The sequence below is a fragment of the Dendrobates tinctorius genome, unplaced genomic scaffold, assembly GCF_039654945.1.
Source record: "Dendrobates tinctorius isolate UK_male_01 unplaced genomic scaffold, ASM3965494v1 ptg000009l, whole genome shotgun sequence".
Lineage (NCBI taxonomy): Eukaryota > Metazoa > Chordata > Amphibia > Anura > Dendrobatidae > Dendrobates > Dendrobates tinctorius.
The window spans coordinates 14,853,290-14,877,185 of record NW_027361677.1 but is presented as its reverse complement, the minus strand read 5'-3'; positions in this window follow the sequence as shown (position 1 = coordinate 14,877,185).

Below are 23,896 nucleotides of genomic sequence, written 5' to 3'. Positions count from 1 at the left end.
GTTCAATCACGTGCAATCCATACTGGGCCTAACACCGTCTGAGCCTGCCTCCTGAGACATATATTTTGAATGTGTATGCTATCCATACATGTTATCTGGGGATACGGTACCCTTTCTAACCTTTGTGCAATCACGTGCAATCCATACTGGGCCTAACACCGTCTGAGCCTGCCTCCTGAGACATATATTTTGAATGTGTACGCTATCCATACATGTTATCTGGGGATACGGTACCCTTTCTAACCTTTGTGCAATCACGTGCAATCCATACTGGGCCTAACACCTTCTGAGCCTGCCTCCTGAGACATATATTTTGAATGTGTACGCTATCCATACATGTTATCTGGGGATACGGTACCCTTTCTAACCTTTGTGCAATCACGTGCAATCCATACTGGGCCTAACACCGTCTGAGCCTGCCTCCTGAGACATATATTTTGAATGTGTACGCTATCCATACATGTTATCTGGGGATACGGTACCCTTTCTAACCTTTGTGCAATCACGTGCAATCCATACTGGGCCTAACACCATCTGAGCCTGCCTCCTGAGACATATATTTTGAATGTGTACGCTATCCATACATGTTATCTGGGGATACGGTACCCTTTCTAACCTTTGTGCAATCACGTGCAATCCATACTGGGCCTAACACCGTCTGAGCCTGCCTCCTGAGACATATATTTTGAATGTGTACGCTATCCATACATGTTATCTGGGGATACGGTACCCTTTCTAACCTTTGTGCAATCACGTGCAATCCATACTGGGCCTAACACCGTCTGAGCCTGCCTCCTGAGACATATATTTTGAATGTGTACGCTATCCATACATGTTATCCGGGGATACGGTACCCTTTCTAACCTTTGTGCAATCACGTGCAATCCATACTGGGCCTAACACCCTCTGAGCCTGCCTCCTGAGACATATATTTTGAATGTGTACGCTATCCATACATGTTATCCGGGGATACGGTACCCTTTCTAACCTTTGTGCAATCACGTGCAATCCATACTGGGCCTAACACCGTCTGAGCCTGCCTCCTGAGACATATATTTTGAATGTGTACGCTATCCATACATGTTATCTGGGGATACGGTACCCTTTCTAACCTTTGTGCAATCACGTGCAATCCATACTGGGCCTAACACCGTCTGAGCCTGCCTCCTGAGACATATATTTTGAATGTGTACGCTATCCATACATGTTATCCGGGGATACGGTACCCTTTCTAACCTTTGTGCAATCACGTGCAATCCATACTGGGCCTAACACCGTCTGAGCCTGCCTCCTGAGACATATATTTTGAATGTGTACGCTATCCATACATGTTATCTGGGGATACGGTACCCTTTCTAACCTTTGTGCAATCACGTGCAATCCATACTGGGCCTAACACCGTCTGAGCCTGCCTCCTGAGACATATATTTTGAATGTGTACGCTATCCATACATGTTATCTGGGGATACGGTACCCTTTCTAACCTTTGTGCAATCACGTGCAATCCATACTGGGCCTGACACCGTCTGAGCCTGCCTCCTGAGACATATATTTTGAATGTGTACGCTATCCATACATGTTATCCGGGGATACGGTACCCTTTCTAACCTTTGTGCAATCACGTGTAATCCATACTGGGCGTGAGAACGGCTGGCGAGCTGTTAAGCAAGCTACAGCACCTGTGGTTTGCACACGTAAGTTTTTCATTTTTTCAGGAATGACGGTTAGGCCTAATTCCAGAACTGCGGTTGACCTGCACTTACTGGGAAATCATTGTTCGCGGGTAATAATTGTAATCAGTGATCCCCATCACTAACGTTGTTCAGCGGGTTATCTGCACCTGTAAGCGACAAACGCTGGCCTTTTCAGTGTAGCGCACATGCAGCCACGGACATGTAAGGGCATGACACACCAGTTATTGGCCAATCTCATGTGCCAGAGCCTCACGTGTCCCTCTAGTAAGCCGGACTCGGACCGCGGGGCATGACGGAGTCTCGTTCGTTAACGGAATTAAGCTTGCAATGTGTGCATCTGTTCTGTAGCTGGCATGGTTGAGGTTTCCCAGGTGGAGTCGAATTTTACCGTAGGCTCCACTCCTGGTGGTGCCCTTCTGGACATTCCTTTAAGGTTCAGCTTTGCAACCATACTGCCCACGTAAAACAAACACTTTGCCTTCATGAACGCTGTTTGGAGGGTCATGACTCGTGGGAATAACGCCGCCCAATCAGTTAACCTGCTAGAGAGATCCTTCGTTGCTCCCAAGCATGACATCACACTCCCTAGGAAGAAGGTAATGCCACTGTGGCGACCGTACTCCTGGGGGCGACACAAGTGCACTGATGCCCAGCCACTGCTCGATGAATCTGCTGGTACATTGACCCAGACCACTACATTCCCCTCGCACGCTACACGACCTGAATCTGACCCTGATGAAACTCAGGTTACCCTTCCCATATACAGTTCCATCTTACACGGTGACAAAGAGGAAGCTGCAGATGAAAGTGCAGGTTCGGCCCACCCGCCATCAGACACACCACCGTACTATCAGGGGCCCTGTGCCAGTGCCGTCGCCAATGAGTGGGCCCCCCCTGCTTGCCCAGGATCACAGCACTTGCAAAGTTGAAATACTGTGCAGTGAGATGGAAGATGGGGACGACGAGGAGTCCAGACAAGTACAGGGATTCCCTAGCGAGGAGACTTATTTGATTGTTTTCAATGTTGGGACAGCAATTTTTAGGAGCACTATACTCTGGAGAATGATAGATGGGGCCCACCATACACTGGAACATTCCAAAGGTGGACATCAGACACTGGAGCAGCATTTACAGGGCCCATTATACACTAGAGCATTAGAAATGGGGCCCATTATGTTTGGAGCATTATTTGGGCCCATAAGACAGTGGAGCTTCATCCATGGGGACCAACATATACTGTAGCATTATGTGGAGCTCATCATATACTGTTTCAAACATTATATGGGACCAATGATTCTGTATGGAGAAATAGATGGGCCTCGTCATGAGATGTAAAAAGTGAGGTATTTTTCATTGTACTATACCGCTATTTCTCTGCCGTATCGGAGCATGATGAGTTGTGGTATGTGTTAAAGGGGCGCTCTTTCGCCCAGGGCACATGAAAACCTGGAGCCAGCCCTCCCCCCCACAGTTTGTAGCCAAATAACCCCCATTTTTCAGTGCGTAACTTGTATTATGAAGTTAATTAAGGTTGACAAGCTTAAGTAAGAAGAATTGATGCTTTTGGCATTCAAATGGGCACTGTAGGTGTGTTTCCTGTCCTCCTCTCACTGCCGACTTTTATTCCCCATTGACTTACATTGGGTTTCGTGTTTCGGGACGACCCCGACTTTTCCCTATAATCGGACGATCTTGCTGGACCCGACTTTTGGAAAAGTCGGGTTTCACGAAACGAAACGCGACCCTAAAAAACCAAAAGTCGCTCAACTCTAGTCATAACCATGGATACCTAAGGTCCTGCAATGCCTGCACATGAAGAAAGAGACAGCAAATCAGAAAAACTATACTACGTTTCTAATTGGAGGTATTTGCTAATATTATTATTACACCTACTACAGATTGGGATAGGATCTTGGAGATGGCAATACCCCTTTAAATTACTAGATGCTGATTATGCAAATTGCCTCTTCAGAGAGGAAGTTGCTTGATGAACTCTAGTGCCAACTATTGGAAGTAGCGATCCTAAAAGTCAATATTCACTTGAAATAGGACTTAGGATAAAAGCTAAACCAGAATCACAATTTGCAGTAATATTTTTCAGGGTGTTTCCTCTCGTCTATGCAAGGCAATTTACGTATTTAATTTAGTGAAGAAGCATTGCATGGCCTATAAGTCTCCTTATGCTGTCATGTCACTCTCCACAAGAAGAGATATTACCCCTTTGACCCGAGTCAGAGGCATCACAAACAGCCAAATCAGATTGCATGCTTTGCACTGACAAGGGGCAACATCCCGAAACACGTTTCTGCAAATTGAGATTCTGGTTTGGTATTTATCCTAAGTTACATAGAATCATAGAATTGGAAGGGACCTCCTGGGCCATCTGATCTAACCCCCTGCTCAAAGCAGGATTCGCTAAATCATCCCATGTCCAACCTCTGTTTGAAGACTTCCATTGAAGGAGGACTCACCACTTCTCGTGGCAGCTTGTTCCACTTATTGATCACTCTAACTGTCAAAAAGTTTTTTCTAATATCTAATCTGTGTCTCCTCCCATTCAGTTTCACCCTATTGTTTCTAGTCTTTCCTTGTGCAAATGAGAATAAAGTTGATCCTTCTACAGTGTGACAGCGCTTTAGATATTTATAGACAGCTATTAAGTCTCCTCTCAGTCTTCTCTTTTGCAAGCTAAACATTCCCAAATCCTGCAACCTTTCCTCATAAGACAGGGTTTGCAGACCGGTCACCATTCTGGTCGCTCTTTTCTGAACTTGCTCCAGTTTGTTGATGTGTTTTTTTAAAATGTGGTGCCCAAAACTGGACACAATATTCCAGATGAGGTCTGACCAAAGAGGAGTAGAGGGAAATAATGACTTCACGTGATCTAGACTGTATGCTTCTGTTAATACATCCTAGAATTGCATTTCATGTGGTAAGGCTTGTTAAAGGGTCGATATTGACTTTTAGGATTGACACTTCCAATATGTGGCACTAGAGGTCAAGTTCTCTTCTTTTTTGAAGAGGCAGTTTACATATTTAGTATACCTGTTGATTATCCCTTGACCCTTTGGACAATTTCCCCATTTCACCTGGAAGCAAGGCGCAGAAAAATGATCTCTATGATCACATATCTGCCTCTATAATAGGTCTACTCTTGATTTATATCTCGGAATCAGAATGATCTTTCCTCTGCTTCCGAAGAAATATAGTGACAATATACTTTCTGCTACTTTATTTCCTTTGTAGAGAGATTTGATATTACCAGATGACATACAGTGTTCTGACATCGAGTCATATCTTGTTACATCTGTCACGCTGTATTAAATGGTGAAGCTACAGATAACTAGACATGATAGATTGTGATTGATGCATTTGGAAGTGAATGTCCTAAAATTTATGTGTCAGTTCCGCGGGATAGCAAATGAGTAATAGGTTGAAAAGTATTTGTTGAACACAATCCGGGTCGACCCCTAACCACATATATTGATCCAGAAGCTTTACAAGTTTCAGAAAATGTATTTTTAGGTTTGGAATGAGACAAACAAAGAAGGAAAATGAAATTTTCCTCCATATGACCTTGAAGTGAAATACTTCTAACCTTGACTATGTTGCCAATATAGTTGTATGAAAAAATGAGGCAGAAAAAAAGTATATTCTGGGTTTTCAGCATAAAATTTAATTATATAACACTGTCAAAAAATACATTTTGCGTCACTTTTTATCATTTGCATCTTTTGTGTAAATTAATGTAAATATTAAAAGAAGACTATCTGCACAAAATGACTTGGAAACCCAAGCCCAGGCTCTCACTGTACCATTGAACAAATAGTTCAATGCACCATGCCTCCTACTTGCTTTCCATCTATCTCCACCATCCTTTTCCTAAATTAACAGTTCTCACTTTAAAGGAGTTAGAGAAGGATGGAAATAGATGGAAAACAAGTAGGTTGGAAGGTGCACTGGACTGTTTGGCCATTTCAAGGGTTCAGCAAATGCTGGTGCTTGGTTTGTCATCCATGTTGTGGTGGTGGATTCCATTTAAAGGGGTTAGACCTTGTGAGACATTTTTGGCACCGTATGTTAACAGAATATGCAGTAAAAATTTGTTAAATGTAGGTTCCTCCCTTGGGATACACTTCCATTTCAAGAACCGAGTTTCTTCACGCTTTAAGGAATGGAGATCGGGACTGTGCAAGGGAGCTGTACAGCAGTTCTGAAAATTGCAACACAAGCTTTTAAAGAAAATAATGCATCTCAGTTTCAGCATATTGTTCTTTTTAGGGTTAGAAAGGATTATAGAAATACGTAAATCTATCTATCCATCCTTCCACTCATCCGTCCATCCATCCATCTCTTCTGGCTTCTCTACTATTTAGAGGTATAATAAATGACACATGGTAAATTGGAAACTTGGCAATCATTTTGCTTTTGAACCCAGGTATATCAAGTTCCACCTTATGATAGGTAAATAGTTTTGTATTTAAAGAGGACTCATCCCCTCTTTAGACTTACCGATTTTAGTATATTTTTGTATGCTCCATTAAATAACCATTATAAAGCATAATTTCATAGAGCTCAGTAATGTGTAGTTCCTCTGTTACTTCTCCTGGAAATTTATAAATAAATTGACATCTGGGTGTTACAAAATTGGAGTGTGACGACACTGTGTTTATTGTTGTGAATTCACTTTCTGGCCTACCTCTGGTTACTAGTGAAGGTAGTGGAGCTGGTTATATTGACAGAGGGGTCGCGAGTTCTCTTTCCGGGCTCCCTCTGGTGGTTACTGGAGGTAATGGAGCTGATCTAATTAACAGAGGCCTGCCACCTGAAAATGAGGAGGATGATTGGACATCTGGAGTTTCTGATTGGATTTAAGACAGCCGACTCCCTCTATCCCTGCTGGTGATTTTTTTCCTGCCTCCTGAGGTCTTAGTTTCCAGTTCAGTCCCTGCATGCTCAAGCTAAGTGTTCTTTGCTATTGTTCACATTTGATTTGGTTTTGTCTATTCAGTTTCGTGTGGTCAGCCAGCCCCGGCTGGGGCTGTGCTGAATTTCCATCCTTATGTTACTGCTTGTGCCAGTTTGTTTTTGTCCCTTATTAGATTGGCCTCTTTTTGCTCTGCTTTCAGAATATACCAGAGTGCTGATATAGTGGGCGAAGTCTAGTGACTTCAGTATTTTTCTATCAGACGTGTTGGACATTTTTTGCAGGGTTTTTTGCGTGATTGCAGTGTCTTTCCTTTCCTGTCTAGTTATTGTGGGCCCCATCGTTTGCTCAGCCTATTTTCCTATCTGCGTTTGTGTTTTCATCTTGTCTCACCGACAATATATGTTTGGGGGATATCTATTCCTTTGGGGTCTGCTCTGGGGCAGTTTAGATTTCCCCTTTCTTGCTTTAGGCTTATTTAATTTTCCGGCTGTGTGAGGCGTCTAAAATCATCATAGGTACGCTCCACAGCTACTGCTAGTTGTGTGGATAGGATCAAGGGTCAGCAATCCGCTTAGTTACCAACCTCTCTGGTTTTCTGTGGCTTAGATTGGTCTTGCTTTCCTCCTCGGTGACCCAATCATAACAGTTTATTCTTAATTATGCCAGACATATTATTCAGTAGGCCCAGGGACAAGAGCTATTGTTCATGTGAGCCTGAACATTGATTATTGTTGTAGGCAGAATTGATATTTCTGGAATTCTTGCTGACTACCTATTGTTTCATTCCATGCAACTTATTGTTCTGCCATCTTTAAGGGACAAAGGTGCAGGTTAATTGAACAATCGTTGTTTGTTAATTTGGTGAATACCTGTTGACTATTTATTTTATGAGTCAATGCAGCTTGTTGTGCTACAAACTTTGAAGAACAAAATGTGCAGGCTTATTGAACACGTAAACAATGAGAGATGACCTCCTTCCCAAACCTATGGATAACTGCCTGAAGGACAGCTGTGGGTATAAAAGGGACATCGTGACTTCTATAGGCAGACTCTAGAGGACATCTGTGAAGGCACTATAGTTCTTACCGCGAGAATACAGATTTGATTCACTGCCCATCACTGAACCCATAAAGATGTTTGGAGAACCCAGGTTGGGACCATCAGGTCACCTGGCCACATACCTCAATGAGCTGTTAGCTTCCTAAGCTTGTCGCTACCTTCTCTCTGTTGGTGCCCATCAAAAGTGAGGGGCTACTGGTTGGGGTAGTTGGCCCTGGAAGCCCCAAAGTTGCAGATGTTCTAATTCCCAGAGAGCCAGTGGAAGGGTGAGTCTCATTTGCATCATCTTATGCACTTGCTAGGACTGTTCTGTATGTTACTTACTGTTGGTGATTTAATAAAGTATCATCTCATTGAGTTACCCTTGCCCTGTGTTGCCCGAGTAGCATTATGCCCATGGGGAACGAGAACGGCCATTCAGTGGGATGAGCCCTGGTCCATGTGGTCTAAATACCACCAGGCCAACCCACTGACCCTCTACAGGGGCTGTGTCTCTACACTATCCAATCAGTACTCCCAATGTCAGACTATGCAGGGACATGCCTTCCTAACAATTTTGAACACTAACATCCAATTGTGAATTTATTCGTAAATTTCTAGGAGAAATAGAGGAAGAGTGTAATACATTCTAAGATAGGTGATGCAGAATTGTAATAGATGAAAGTAAATTGGAATATTTAGATTTTAAGAAATTGGCAAAACATTGTAAAACAAATAGTAGTAAATATCAATAATAGAAGTGATAAGAATACAAGGAAGAACCCATTCTCCCAGACCTATTGTATCAGCTGCAAAGATTTTCAGTTTCATTGTGTTTTCCTCAATCGATCCACGCCTTTGGCAAATTGCAGTCTAATCGGCTGCTTCAGAGCTACTAAAATGTGGTCAGCAGTACAAAGAGTAGATATGCAACCTCGCATGATCATAATTAATCCATTGACAAGGAATTCCGGCTCTCAGCTCACAACAAACAAACCATCTTCATCTTTCTTCACCCGATATGAAATCAATACTTTCTTAAGTCTAGAGTTTCCTCCTCACTCTCCCCCTAATACATTTATTAAACATTTAACAAAGAAAATGATTATTAGTGAAATATTCTGCAGCGCGGAGGTTTCAGTTTGCTGCTGTGGGAATAAATTGCTTTGATTTTTAGCATTGCTAAACCATGAACTTCATTAATATTAAAGTATTGGTAATTGTATTTCTAAGTTTTCAACCATCGTTATTTCCTAGTTCATTTGTTTTAGGTTCTAAAGGTTTAAAGAGGGACTGTCACAAGGTCAAAAATGGCAAGTTTTTGGGCTAGTTTTATTCCCGCTGCTCCCTTGAGTATGCCGCTTTTTGTTTCTTTAAAATATGCCATACGGTTCCAAAGATATGGGGCTTTTTATATAGTGCTAACTTTTATGGTCTTTACTTGGAGAGGGTTGTTCATAGTCTTTAGACTACTCTGAAAAATGGTGAGAGCATATCTCAAGAAATACTGCTCGATTAGTGAACTTCTGAGTAGAGTTGAGCAAAATTCTGTTCAGATTATGATTGCCGGTAATTATTGTATTTTCAATATTCGCTGAACACAGCCGAACGCCATTGGAGTCAATGGGACTAGCGTTGAGCCAATGTATTTGGAACCGATCGTTAAACATAAATTCGGCACGAATAGAATACAATGGCACGAATATGGCAAATTCAGATTCGGCGATCGTGTCCAAACATTCGCTCAACTCTATTTCTGAACTCACCTTACCACTACTCGTATCAGATTTTTAAGACTTCAAATGTCCAGTGTCGTGCAATTTACAAAACTTGTGCTCAGGAAGACATGTGAAAAATGTGAACATTTCTTTCTTCATTGCGGCAAGGTCCCTAACTCCACGACTATAACTGATATCTCATGGCTGCTTTTAGACATATTATAAAGTTATTTAAATTAATAGTCTGTGAAAATGTGAAATAGCTTCCTAGGCTCCAAAATAAAATGTATCTACGTTGCACAAATTGAGAAATCTACTACATGTTTTTACTGATGTCCTCTTCTTTTGTAATGTCTTGATTGGTTACATAGAGATGACTGAATCTTACCAAATTTGAATTTGCAAATTTTCTCTTAAAGGGAAACTGTCACCCCATTTTTGGCCTATAAGCTGCGGCCACCGCCATCAGGGGCTTATCTACAGCATTCTGTAATGCTGTAGCTAAGCCCACGATGTAACCTGAAAGATAAGAAAAATCAGTTATATTATACTCAACCCGGCGTTCAACCCAGTCCAATGGGTGTCGCGGTCCGATCCAGCACCTCCCATCTTCCAGAGCTGACATCCTCCTTCTTACTTCTGCTGCGGCTCCTACACTGGCGTACTTTATCTGCCCTGTTGAGGGCAGAGTAAAGTACTGCAGTGTGCAGGCACCGGACCTCTCTTATCTCTCCCGGTGCCTGCACAATGCAGTACTTTACTCTGCCCTCAACAGGGCAGATAAAGTACACCTGCGCTGGAGCCGCGGCAGAAGTAAGAAGGAGGACATCATCTCTAAAAGATGGGAGGCGTCGGACCGGACCGCAACACCCACCGCACCCGACCACACCCCCCGGTGAGTATAATCTAACTCTTTTTTCTTATCTTTCAGGTTACATCAGGGGCTTATCTACAGCATTACAGAATGCTGTAGATAAGCCCCTGACGATGGTGGCCACAGCTTATAGGCCAAAAATGGGGTGACAGATTCCCTTTAAGAGAGGAAAAGAACTTGAACTTTAGTTCCCTGTATTGGAAGTAGCAATTCTAAAAGTCAATATCGACTCTTTAACGAGATTTGCCACATTTCTTGAAAATCACCTCTCACACCAAACAGCTCCTTCCAGGTATGGTCAATCTTTAGAGCTTTTTGGCATCTCTATCGCTGACCAGGCCTTATGTCAGGATGTCATGCGGAAACACACATTTTTACATCACATAAGGCCAAGTCACTGGAGGGAGTAGTGTGATGGGACAACTCCAAATACACCAAAGAACCGAGAAGTGTGACTAGAGCCAGAAGGAACTGGAAGGCACTGAGGTAAAGGATGGGAAGAGGTCAGAGTTATACTGATTTATTTTATTACCCATTCCTGGACCTAAAATGTTCAACATTGACTTTAAATTGGGATCCATCCATTAGTTTTAATGGGAAAAATAAGGCTCAATAAATTTGCTCACCTTTTCCAAAACAATGAGCTTTTTTCTCTAGGTACTTTGCTTAGAACATGGCTGTTCTAATAATATGCGAACCAAATAGCAAACAAAACGTGGCTAACAATGACTTCTTTACTAAGCAACTGTGCACACAAAGGTTTCTGCAAAAAGGTTATCCACAGAATCTAATTAAAGCTGCTTTTAGAAGTAACCTTTTAACTTCCCAAGATCAATGCCTAGAAGAGAAAAAAAAAAGAAAAAAAGATAAAGAAACTGAAAAACCGTGGATGAGAAACAAAAAGAATAAACAGTTTACAAGTAATTTTATCACAACATTCAACTCAGGGAGGCAAATCAATAGAAAAACCCTAGAAAAACACTGAAATATACTGTTGAATGACCCAGTTTTGAATTAATTATTTTGTGAAAAGTTAAACAAAACATTTAGGAGAGTGAAAGTAATAAGAATGCTCTCAGTAGGCTAAAACTGCAAAAAAACATACATTGAGGCTCAAGTCTTTTTCTAAACCTCACAGGGGACTGCAGATTTGGAACAAGACTGTGCCTTTGTTGTGCCGATGATTCATTAGGAACAAAAAAAGACGCACATTTTGATCACGTAAAAGAAAAGCAAAATTAAATTTAAAGTCCCCCTACTGTATTTCGAATTTCAGAGTTTTTGTAATCTACTTATAGTGTGTGAATGATTGAAATGTGGAAAGTAAAACGCAAATCCTTTGGGCAGGACCCAACATCCACATATTTAAGGGTATGTTCCCACAGTCAGTAAATGCTGCGGGTTGGACGCTGCGTACATCTGCAGCGTCCAACCCGCAGTGGCCAGATGTTATAGCTTAATGGATGAGTTTTTATGACATCCCATGTCCACTATGCTTGCAGAGACACCTCCAGCTTCCCTGCATACACTCACATGTGGCACTTCTTTCCAGACCGCAAGATAAGGTCACCCATACAATGTATAGGACCTGGTGATTCTGCATGGTTCAATGAACACATGCGGAATCACCTGCATTCAAAAGCCGGCAAGTGCTTTGGATGGAGCAGACATGTGTCCTGATGGATAAGCTCATCCGGCTGTCCACTGAAAGTGTAGACCGCCTAACTTTCATCAAGATGAACTTTTGATCGTCAATGACTTTTGCGCCCCTGTTGCAGATTGGCTAGACTAGGCGATTGTGGGGTTTTTAGTGTCATGCATTGATCTCGCTTTATTGCAGTCTGTGACACCTTCATGGTATCCACTGCTATTACGTTAACAATTTGCCTTTTTTTAAAAAGAAAAGAACTGAATATTCCTCCTCCTTTTGCTTCTTCTTGAGTCATGACAAGCGAAGTTTTTCGTAAATGGAGACTTTTATTCATGTCTCCTTGTTGTGTGTTTCCTGTAGTGGCAAGGATCTCAAAGCACCATTATACTATTTCTACTCTAGACAAATTGATGCCACTTTAGTGTTGTATGCCATTAATTTTTTGAAATGTGGAGACTCAAAGTTGGATCTCCAACTGGTGGGTTGCCTGTAATGGAAGGGGGTCTCGGAAGTAGTTCTACACCTGTCACTCATCCACCTGTTATTGATCAATATTTCAGCTAGGAATGTTGGTCCAAGTTCTGTCCCATGCACCCATGCTGCACCATTATACTATTTTTAATCTGCGTGACATGATGGCACTTTTCCTGGTGTCTGCCTCTAATTTGAGCAGTATTGGTAGCTCTTTGGTCCCCCTGAAGGTGTTGTCTATGCGTTTCGTTTTTCCTTCCATTGAATTCAGCGAGGTTTGGATAAGTTTGGCGGACTGTTCAGAGAACATCGTGAAGTTCGCGGATCACAGCCAAACGAAACCTTAAAAGGTTCGCTCATCTCTAATCTTGACTAACAAATCAAAACTAATATTATTACCTAGACCATTTGGAGATACTTCTATCAACCCCATAGACATAACCATAGTGATAAATTATGCTAATTGGATACGTAAATCCAATGGGACATAAAGATCATATTACATCAATAGCAATTAGTGCTAATTGTTAATGCAATTAAAGGGGTTGTAAACCTCTAGGGTCAGTTTGTATTTGGAAGTAAAAATCATTTTTACATTTTTTTCTATAACATTTTTCCTGCATAGTCAACTTTGATGTGGTTTGTGGTTATAAATCAGCTGGGAGGAGTGCCGAAAAACACAGGTACAAGAGTTACAAATTCTCCCATCACTCTTCTTCTCAGGTACCTTCTTCTGCAGCAAGCCGTAGACCGAGCACTTTTTAATTTTTTACCGAAACCCAATTGCAAAAGTAAATTTTTAGGCCAAATTGTATTAATTTAAGAGAAAAAAAAATGCCCTATGCATTATTTTCAAATAGGAATACTTTAGTTGCACAACAATTTTAAAGCAATTTAGTTACTAAAATCAGCAGTCAACCAACCACTTACTGGAACATAAGAGCCGAGGACTGCAAGTGCACCCATATATTCACCAGTGCACTTGCAGAGCTAATTTGCATATGCCTGAAATACAAATTTTGGAGCAAAGTAGACTTGACTCATACAAATCTATTTAATTACTGTATATATGTTGTTTTCTTCGCAAAATATTGGGGATGGAACTTCTTAAATTATTGTTGAAGCATGACATTAATTTGTAGTTATTATTTATATATCAATAGTTATGACTTTGCAACATGTTCTTACTACTTTTTTTTTTCTTGCAATTTATGAATGGTGGCGCCCAGAAAAAAGGAAGCAAATTTTTGTGTGACGCTTCATCTACGACTTGCTAACAATCGCATTTTTATAGTTACATTTTTCATTGAGCACTTTGCCTAAAATATGGCTGTAATAACAGGCTTTAATAATATGCCCACAAGGCTACAAAAAAACAGGGAAAAACAATGACTCCTTTACTAAGTCACTGTTCACACAAGATACATCTTTTTTTTTTTTTTACTTCTTTCGCTCTGTCTAAATGAAATGTTTAAGAAAAGCTTGATCAATAAACAAATTACAGCATTGTACCGGTGAAGGACAAACAATAAGATCATCAGCTGGAAACAATATTCTGAATGTGAATTATGTGTACCAATTTATTTTACCTCTTGGCTAAATATAACATGAAGAAAGACATTCGGGAGTCCCCACTGATACCTTTTATGTTATTTTTTTCCACCAGCCTTAATGAAAGAAAAGCATCAAAGTGAGACCATTGAATGTATGAATTGAGCTTCACAGATAGATCTCTTTTCTTTGTGCAGACAATTCCATAGCTCTTAACACCATGTAATGTATAGGTGTTGGTGAAAGGGAATTGCATGCTTGGAACGTCAGCCAGGAGAAAAGGGTTTCCAAACAATTAATGTCTTCACCGCCAGGTGTCCTTGGTCAATGCAAACCTGAAAATGGTCCAATATTTCATGCTGAGATGACTTTTAGATTCGTGTATTTACTTTCTTTATTCTTACTTGAGGGATTGTCCTCTCCAAGAGAGCCAAGAAATGTAAGTTCTAAGAGATATGCTCTATTACAGAGGAATCTGGTTTAGATCAGGGTTGGTCTTGTCAAAGAGGTGGAATCTACATAAACTATTAATCCAAAGACATACAAATAGGGAATTTAGATTGTGACCCCCATCGGAGGACAGTGATGATGATGTGTGCAAAACTGTAAAGCGCTGCGGAATATGTTAGCGCTATATAAAAATAAAGATTATTATTTATTATTAATCCAACAGTTCCTAAGCTGTCAATATCGATGCTTCTTACTATGTAGTGGGAGGATGTGAGTCTTGGATGACTGAACAAGTTTTGGGTTTTGGACAAGCAGTTGGCCAAGAGATGCATCACACCTTTATGCATTTATTTGGATGTTATAGGCTCATCTGGAGAAATGGATTCTCTAAGTCATAGGTCAGGGTGCATTACATGGATTGAAGGTGATAATACAACAGTTCCTAGGCTATGAATATTGATGCTTCTTGCTATGTAGCGAGATGCGAGTCTTGGATGATGGAACAAGTTTTGGGTTTTGGTCAATCAGTTGGCCATGAGATGAATCACACCTCCATGCATTTATATGGATGTTGAAGGCTCATCGGGAGAAGTGAATTCTCTAAGGTCAGGGAGAACTGCATGATGGATTGAAGGCACATTGACCTTGCTCTATGGCACATTGGACAGCAAGAACCAGTACAGCTAGATCACTGGCAGGTAAGCAGAGAAGGAAACAATGGATGACACAGAGGCCATAGTATAGGCATATAAAGGAACTGTAGCTGTATAGTCATCCCAGAATCTAACTTATTGGGCATGCGGTTCCTATGCGGTACCATTTTGCTAGGTACTAAAAAAACAATGTACTCACCTTTTCTCACCTGTACTTATGCTGATTTTACCATCTATGCCACAGCTCCTTCAGCCTCAACCAGGTCCTGAGACCTGTGATTCTTCAAGGTCAAGTGGGGGAACATTCACTTTCTGACAACATAAGGTCAACCTAAAGCCTATGATTGTCATCTAGTGGTCATGTGGGTGGACACAGCATGTTGTGACTTGCTTCGACCCCTGATATGACCCCATGAGGTCAAGCACAGGTCTCATAATTGAGTGGAGAAGACCATGATGGAGGAGTTGTACTGGCAGATGAAACCTGGGTTCACATTGCGCTTTGGGGGTGCGTTTAATGCATCCGTTACATAGCGGCATTAACGCTATGTAATGGATGCAATAATGCACCCATAGACTGCAATAGACGAGCGCATCGCCAACGCATATCATAATCGGCATGCGTTAGCGATGTGCCGTCATTCTGTGATGAACTTTCGGACGCGGTCTACAGCGTCTGAGGGTCCGTCACTGCTAGCACAGATGAAGCTTCTGTGCTAGTGGGATCGTATAGCGGAATCATTATTAGGCAGTAGTGCTAATGCAGCCCGTCATCGCTATTCGTTGAATGGACTGCATTAACGCTATGTGAACCTGGCCTAAGCAATGCAAGAACACATGAGGAAGGGTGAGGGTTTTTTTCAATCCCTTCCTTATTCTTAGAGCAATTAAGGCAAATTAAGATTGGACCAAATTTATTTGGATGGAATCAAATCTGCTTATTGAATCCAAGTAAATCAGCTTGAATCAAATTTTGGGATTGTCACTTATCTATAAATAGTAAAGTGCAGGGGTAGATCGTATTTATCAGCCTACATTACATTGAATTGGCACATTTCTTGGAATGACTTACCGGGGGGGTATTCCAATTTATTAGCCCATCCATGTAAAGAAGCTCAGCTAATTTGAATAGAGATAGTCGTTCAGGCACATTCTCTTTTCTGTTCAGTGTATCACTGGATAATCACTTGTCCTCAAGTTTGGAAGCCATGTTCTAGAGGTTGATAATCCATAATGTCAAAATTACTAATTAAAAGAAAATCATCACCCTGGCAGATCCAAATTTTGCCATGGAGTCTAATAACACTATTTACAATTTGGGATGGAGGATGAAATTTTTTTTTAAAGATCAAAGGTAAAGGTTAAAAAACACAGAAATATGCACCCAACTGGTGGCTCGTGGAAGCATCACGTCATGTGATTTCACTCCATTTTTTACTCATGATTATATGATCATAAGAGATCCACTTCCTTTTGCCAAGTGCTTATTAAACCGACCCTATAGTATTACCAGCTGTGGTCTTTTCTCTATTTTGCTGCTCACATTATATTCTAGGAAAGCAAAATTTGTGGTAAATAATTGAAAATGAATGAAAAGCTGTGAGAATAGTTACAGGGGACCCAAAAGATTTATACTACAATTGCCAAATATTTTATCTTTATGCCTCTGCACGGATGCATGGATGTATAAATGAGGATTCCAAAATAAATGTTGCAGAATTCGAATAATTGATTATGTATACGATATCGAGAGTTGTGCTATTTCATTATGTGTCGTTAAAAATTAATGCCATTCTGAGTAAAAAAACATCACTTTATGTTCAATATTAATCTCTCACAAAATAAAACCAATCAAATTTTGATGAAACCCTTTAAAAATGTACAAACACCGGATTTATTTCACAATGGCTCCTAATTACTAAAACCAGATGTACAAATTGTTCAATTGGGAACCCTGTTTTATCCCTGTTACTGCCTCTAATAATCCAACCACACAAGTGGCCAGGTCGTTGCCCCCAACAATATCAGCAAACCCCTCTTCTGTTGCTATCAATCCCACCCATTTAATGATCTTGCACCTACTACACAAACTTTTTTTAGTTTTTTGCATGACGAAGTGAATGGACAGTTGAGATAAGTAAATCAGGGAAAATTTTAATTAGCCTGTTCGACCAGATTTTCCCAAGAAATTTGATTTCTAGAGAAGTAATTTTCCATTAATTTAATATCCCTTATTATGTTTAAAAATTAAAAAAAAAACTTATACTCACCTTACCGCTCATTGGACCTCGTTGCATCCTCGGATCATCTCTGCTTGATTTGAAATTCCCGGGCCTTAAAAAAACTAGAGGCTTCACACAAACTAACACAGCTTCCCTCTCTAGAGAAAGACCTCTATAACTTAAGAGTTGAACTGAAGGCCCTCCTAAATCAAAAATTTGAAAAATTTGTATCATATTCTCGGTTCAGAGCATATTCATCTGCAAATAAATGTGGCAAATATCTAGAAAATGTAATTAAGAAACGAATTAACTCCACGCACATACTTAAAATAAAGAATAATAAAGATCAGCTACTTTATAAAACAGAAGATATTGCCAAGGCCTTCTCAGATTTTTACTCAAATCTATACAATTTAAAACCCAATTATAGCTCTGCCATAGATAAGACTGTTTAAACACAACATTTCTTAAAAGACCTATCCCTTCCCCAAATCACGGACCTTCAATCTAATTTTTTAGATAGTCCCATAACTAAAGAAGAAGTGGAAGAGGCGATAAACCGATCTCCAGGTGGGAAAAGTCCAGGTCCAGACGGTTTTTCGATTGAATACTACAAATATTTTAAACCTGAATTATCCCAACATTTGACAGATTACTTTAATCATATTAGTAAATCCAACAATTTCAAAAAAGAGTCTCTAGTAGCCAGCATCAGCCTCATTCCGAAAGAGGGAAAAGACCCCACCACTTGTGGTAGTTACAGGCCAATTTCGCTCATTAATAATGATGTGAAATTATACGCCAAAATATTAGCAAACAGAATGCAAAAACTTCTTCCAGATCTGATAAACCCAGAACAAGTTGGCTTTGTCAAAGGAAGAGAAGCCAAGGATAATGTCATGAGGGCAATCAACGCGATTCATCTAGCAAAACAACACAATATACAAATGTCGATTCTCTCCACAGACGCAGAGAAAGCTTTTGATTGCGTTGATCGGTATTTCATGGAACAAGCGCTTGCAAAATTTGGCTTCCCTCTAAATTTTATACATAAAATATCTGCCCTATACACAGCACCCTCTGCGAAAATTAAAATTAATAACACACTATCTGCCAGCTTTGACATAAAAAACGGCATAAGGCATGGTTGCCCCCTATCGCCCCTTTTGTTTATTCTCTCATTAAAGACATTCTTGCAGAAAATACGACAATCCCCTAAGATCAAAGGATTGAAAATCGGCACAGTTGAATACAAATGTGCAGCATACACAGATGACATACTTTTCTTTTTGGTGGATCCTGACAACTCTATTCAGGTTTTACTCAATGAGTTGCGCTTCTTTAACTCTATCTCCAACTTCAAAATAAACTTCACCAAGTCCAATATCATGCATGTTTCTTTATCTCCTGAAAACAGAAGTAATTTAGCATCACTCTCGCCATTTAAAGAATGCTCATTCATTCCATATTTGGGAACCAAACTTAGCTGCTCTCCTTCACGCCTTTTCGATTTAAACTTCAAACCATTGTTTAATTCGGTCAAGTCTGCCTTATCAAATTGGAGAGATGTCCCGGTTTCATGGTTCGGTAGAGCCAACTTTATAAAAATAATAATTCTCCCCAAAGTCCTATACCTTCTCCAAACCCTCCCAATAGACATTCCTCAACAATTTTTTCAAAAACTCAAAACTATTATTTTAAAATTTATATGGGCAGATAAAAACCATAGGATAAACCATAAAACCTTGGTAAAATCAAGATGTAGAGGAGGCTTAGGTCTCTCTGATTTTGAAAGATATAGATTATCAACCCACATATCAAGAGTGATTGAGCTGCAATCCCCTTGTCCCACAAAACTTTGGGTTCCACTTGAGTTGAATGATCTTCATGATGGTTTTGCACACTACCTATGGCCCACCCCATTTAATAGATTTAAATACAATAATATCACGAACCCGTACACTATGACTACCCTCAGATTATGGCACAAAGCATATAAAAAAATGAATCTTATTCCAAATATATGCAAAGCCACTCCTATCTTGCATTTGATCCCTAATAAATTTAGATCCCTTAAGAAGAAAATCCGGCTCTCGATTGCCTTCAGAAACATGCCGATTTACTCATTGGTGCACAAAAACAGATGTATGAGCAAGAAGATCAGCTCACTCACTGAAAACCTTCACTTGAAAGATGAGGAAATTCAAACTCTACAGGAAGTAATAAATCTTTATCTCCCAGACATTTCTACCTCAGCACCTGATCCGCCAATTCTTAAACTAATTATGAGCACAAAAGGAAAGGGAAAAATGATAGCCAAAATAAATAAAAACCTAACCCAAACACAGGAGATCCCAGATTTCATTAAAAAATGGGAATTAGAACTAAACACATTTTCTCCCAGAAGATATTCATACAATCTTCTAAAACATCCACTTCCTAACATCTTCAGTGAGATTCCAAGAACTTAATTATAAAATTATATCAAGATGGTATAAAACACCTGACATATTGAGTAAAATAGACAGCTCAATCTCCCGTCTTTGCTGGAGATGCACCAGAGAGAAGGGTTCTCCATCTCACATTTGGCTGGAATGCGCAAAAATTAAACGTTTCTGGGAGAGCGTTAGAGAGCATATAAAGAAAACCTTAAACATAGACATCCCATTAACGTCAAATTTCATTCTATTCAATCTGGATCCTTCAAATTTACACTTTAAAAAAGGCTCACTGATACCTCACTTGCTCAACGCAACTAAAATAACTATCGCAAGACTCTGGAAAGATGTAGAGACCCCTACCTGCAAAGAATGGATAAAAGAATCCAACCAAATCGGTATATACGAGAAAATTAGACTTTCAGAATCTAAAAACTTAAAAGACTCTAAACGCATGGGTAACCTGGTTGAACGCCTCAGAGAATCACCAAATAAGCACAACCGGTAATCCTTAATTTCTGTCCCTCTACAAATTTCTTTTGTTATTCATTTTTTTTTTCTTTACATATAGTTTGTTCTGTAATGTTCATGCCTTGATATGAGCTTGATCTCCCAAATCGCTTAGTTAACCTCTATATTTTAAGCAGGATTTTCTGACTCCTTACCCTCCCCCTTTCCTTCTCGTGTCCCTCCCCACCACTGCCCCTTGTCTTTTAAACTCTTCTTACAACCCTTGTGGTTTGCAAATCTGCAGCCTTGTCATGCTATCGTTGTGGTTTATTACGATTGTTTGTTTTTGTAATCTCATTCTTTCTTTTACTATTTCTGGAAAATGGTATTTTCCTTTCCTGTTATATTATTGAAATTTTCTAAATAAAGAATATATATAAAAAAAAGAAATTCCTGGGCTGAACCGAGACTTATGACTTTGAAGCCCAGGAGATCACGACAACATGATGACACATGTCATGCCCTCAATCGAATTTCAGCAAGATGTGATGCAGACCACATGGGTGACTGATGAGTGCAGGGGACAAAAAGTTAAGATGCAAAGTGAGTTTGAGGGTTTTTTTATTTTTTATAACCCTTACAATTCATTTTTAAAGGTTCAGCAAAATGGTGGAAGACAATTACCACAAAAAATTCCACATTTTGATGAGCGAGCATTTTTGTAAAATTAGAGTATAATTCAATTCCATTCAAATGTATTTGCTTACCTCTAGTGCTTCGGTCACTGACGGTTACAAGCATGCTCACCTTCTGCACCTTCTTTTTGAAGATTTGCTTGACCACCAGCTAAACCAAAGATCTAAGTCTAAACACTTCAGAATGCTATCCGTTTTACCAGATTATTTCTTTATTATAATTGAATGAGTAGACATGTCACTGTTTCCTACAACATTAGCGCATTCTTCTCCTTCTGCCATCATCATACCCACGATCTGGCTCTTTATGTTTGGGGTAGACATCTTGGGGTAGACATTATTTATGATGTCTTTAACTTTTTAAGTATGTTTTTTTTTACTAGGCTCATAATTTATTTGCCTGTAGGAAATCCTTAATTCCTAAAAAACACTGCTCCATCCTGGGGGATGGTGTCTCACTGGCAATATGGGATAAGCGGTAAATTTAGACAATGTTGATGCTAGTAATTTGATACCAGCACTGTCCAAGTGAATGGACCATTATTCAAAGTGGTGACTGACAGATCAATAATGACTGTCTAGTCATCGTTATTAACTACATTTTCTAAAAACCTTAGGACATTGGCACCATGTTCAGCATCATTGCCTTGCAACACTAAAGTTATGGCCCAGACAGAGCCCTGACCTAAACCCAATTGAGCATCTCTGGAGAGACCTGAAAATGGCTGTCCACCAACGTTCACCATCCAACCTGACGGAACTGGAGAAGATCTGCAAAGAAAAATGGCAGAGGATCCCCAAATCCAGGCATGAAAAACTTGTGGCATTGTTCCCAAGAAGACTCATGGCTGTCCTAGCTCAAAAGGTGCTTCTACTCAATACTGAGCAAAGGGTCTGAATACTTATGACCATGTGATATTTCAGTTTTTCTTTTTTAATAAATTTGCAAACATTTCTACATTTCTGTTTTTTTCTGTCAAGATGGGGTGCAGAGTGTACATTAATGAGAAAAAATGAACTTTTTTGAATTTACCAAATGGCTGCAATGAAAATAGAGTGAAAAATGTAAAAGCAATCAGGACCAGCGATGCTGGATGCTGGTTTCTAATGTAAACATCGGGTATCCAGGAGCCGTGCGACTCCTGGATACTCGCTGTTTACCTTGGAAACCAGCGTGTACGCCGGTTTCCAAGGTAAACAGCGGGTATCCAGGAGCCGCGGCTCCAGGATACCCGACGTTTACATTAGCAACCAGCGTCCAGCGTCGCTGATCGCTGGTCTCTCCCTGCCACACGCAGTGATGCGCGCTGGGCAGCGGGACACCAGCGATCGAAAAACGGCCCAGGCCGCTCGACCATGAGCAGCGATAACCGGCAGTGGGGCCGGTTGCTGATCCCCATCACACACAGCGATCTCGCTAGCGAGATTGCTGATGTGTCACAAAATCAGCGATCTCGCTAGCGAGATCGCTTAGTGTGACGGGGCCTTTAGGCCTGTGTGCAAATAACATGGATTAACTCAAATAAAAATACTTTTCAAAGTTTATTTGAAAATTGCAAAGTAAGGATGCATTCTCACTAGCGCTGGGGTCCGACAGGAGGGGATCCATAATGGATCTGACCTCCTGGTGACCCCAGCTAAGGCTAGCGGAATCCCGGCATTCCAGCAGCCTTAACTGGAGTTACCAGGAAGTCAGATCCATTACAGATCCCCTCCTGGTGGACCCCAGCGTCAGTGGGAATGCAGCCTGATGTGAATATTTCAAAACATTCTAATTATGTGCAAAAAAACAGCAAAAAAGTAAGTACACGGGCTTAAAACGCCCAATATATGCATTCTATATAATTCTTTATAATAACGATTTTTTTTTGTCTAAGCGTTTTTTATATAAAAGTTGTAGTAAACATTGTGCAGGAATATTTCTTTTCAAACTTTCCTTTTCAACTTTACTGATGACCCCAACAATTTTCACATGTTATCTGTTCGGAAGAATGTTCCTTGCAGACATTTTGTCCATAATTAGCTCAGATTTCCTTTCCTTCTTTGCTGGACAAATATAACAATGCTTTCTTTTTTTTTCTCTTGGCTCTGGATGTTCCTGAAAATATATACCACATCGGATCACAGCTGCCGTAGTTTGCCTCGACAAGCATTTTGTGTTGCTTCGCTCCATCATGGCAGGCATTAAAAGTTCATAGCAAAGTTCCGTCAAGAAGAGGAGTCTCGTCCTTCCTGTTGGCATGGAATTCTGGATGAGTTTCACTATAAATATAGGTATTGAGGCCTGACAAGCATATTAGAAAAAATGACTACAGGCCAACGTTTTGTCTGCCTCTTGCACGAATACTCTCCAATCATTTCGTCCATCTTGTCCACACTTCCTTTAGTTTTATTAAAATGCAGGATGATTTCTGGTTTCTGTTTCCTGTCATTGGTGTCAATACTTCCATCATGATGCATGGTACTCAGTAATATCACGGATTTTTCTTTCTTTGCTTTATAAGACACGATTGTTGCTTGATTGCAGAAACCAAAGACACTCTCATAAAGTGTTCGCTGTGGATTGTGCTTCATGACTGGAGGAATTTTTCGGCGGTTTGGCTTCATAGTAGCAACAAGTGTATGTTGTTTCTGAAGCAAAAAATTTGCCCAGTTCAAGATGGTAAAGTAGTTGTCCATTGTTATATTTTTTCCAGAATTGAAAATTGGTACAGCAAGTGTTTTTACTATACCACAAATATCGAAAAGCAACTATGGGCAAGATATCAATTAGTAATAATCGCAGTGGATTTAAAACTGTCTATGCACAAAAACTATTTAATGGATAAAGTAAATGTAAACTCCAGACTGAATGTACAAAAAAGAAGAAAAAGGAGTGCTATACATAAAATCATATAAAATATATATTTTTAATCTTTTACAAATACATATATGCAATAATAAAAAATACAAATTCCATATAACCCTAGGTAATGTAATATATGCCCAAGGCAATTTTACAGGCAACTGACATCTATAATGGCACAAAAAAAAAATATATATATATATATATATCCAGTGT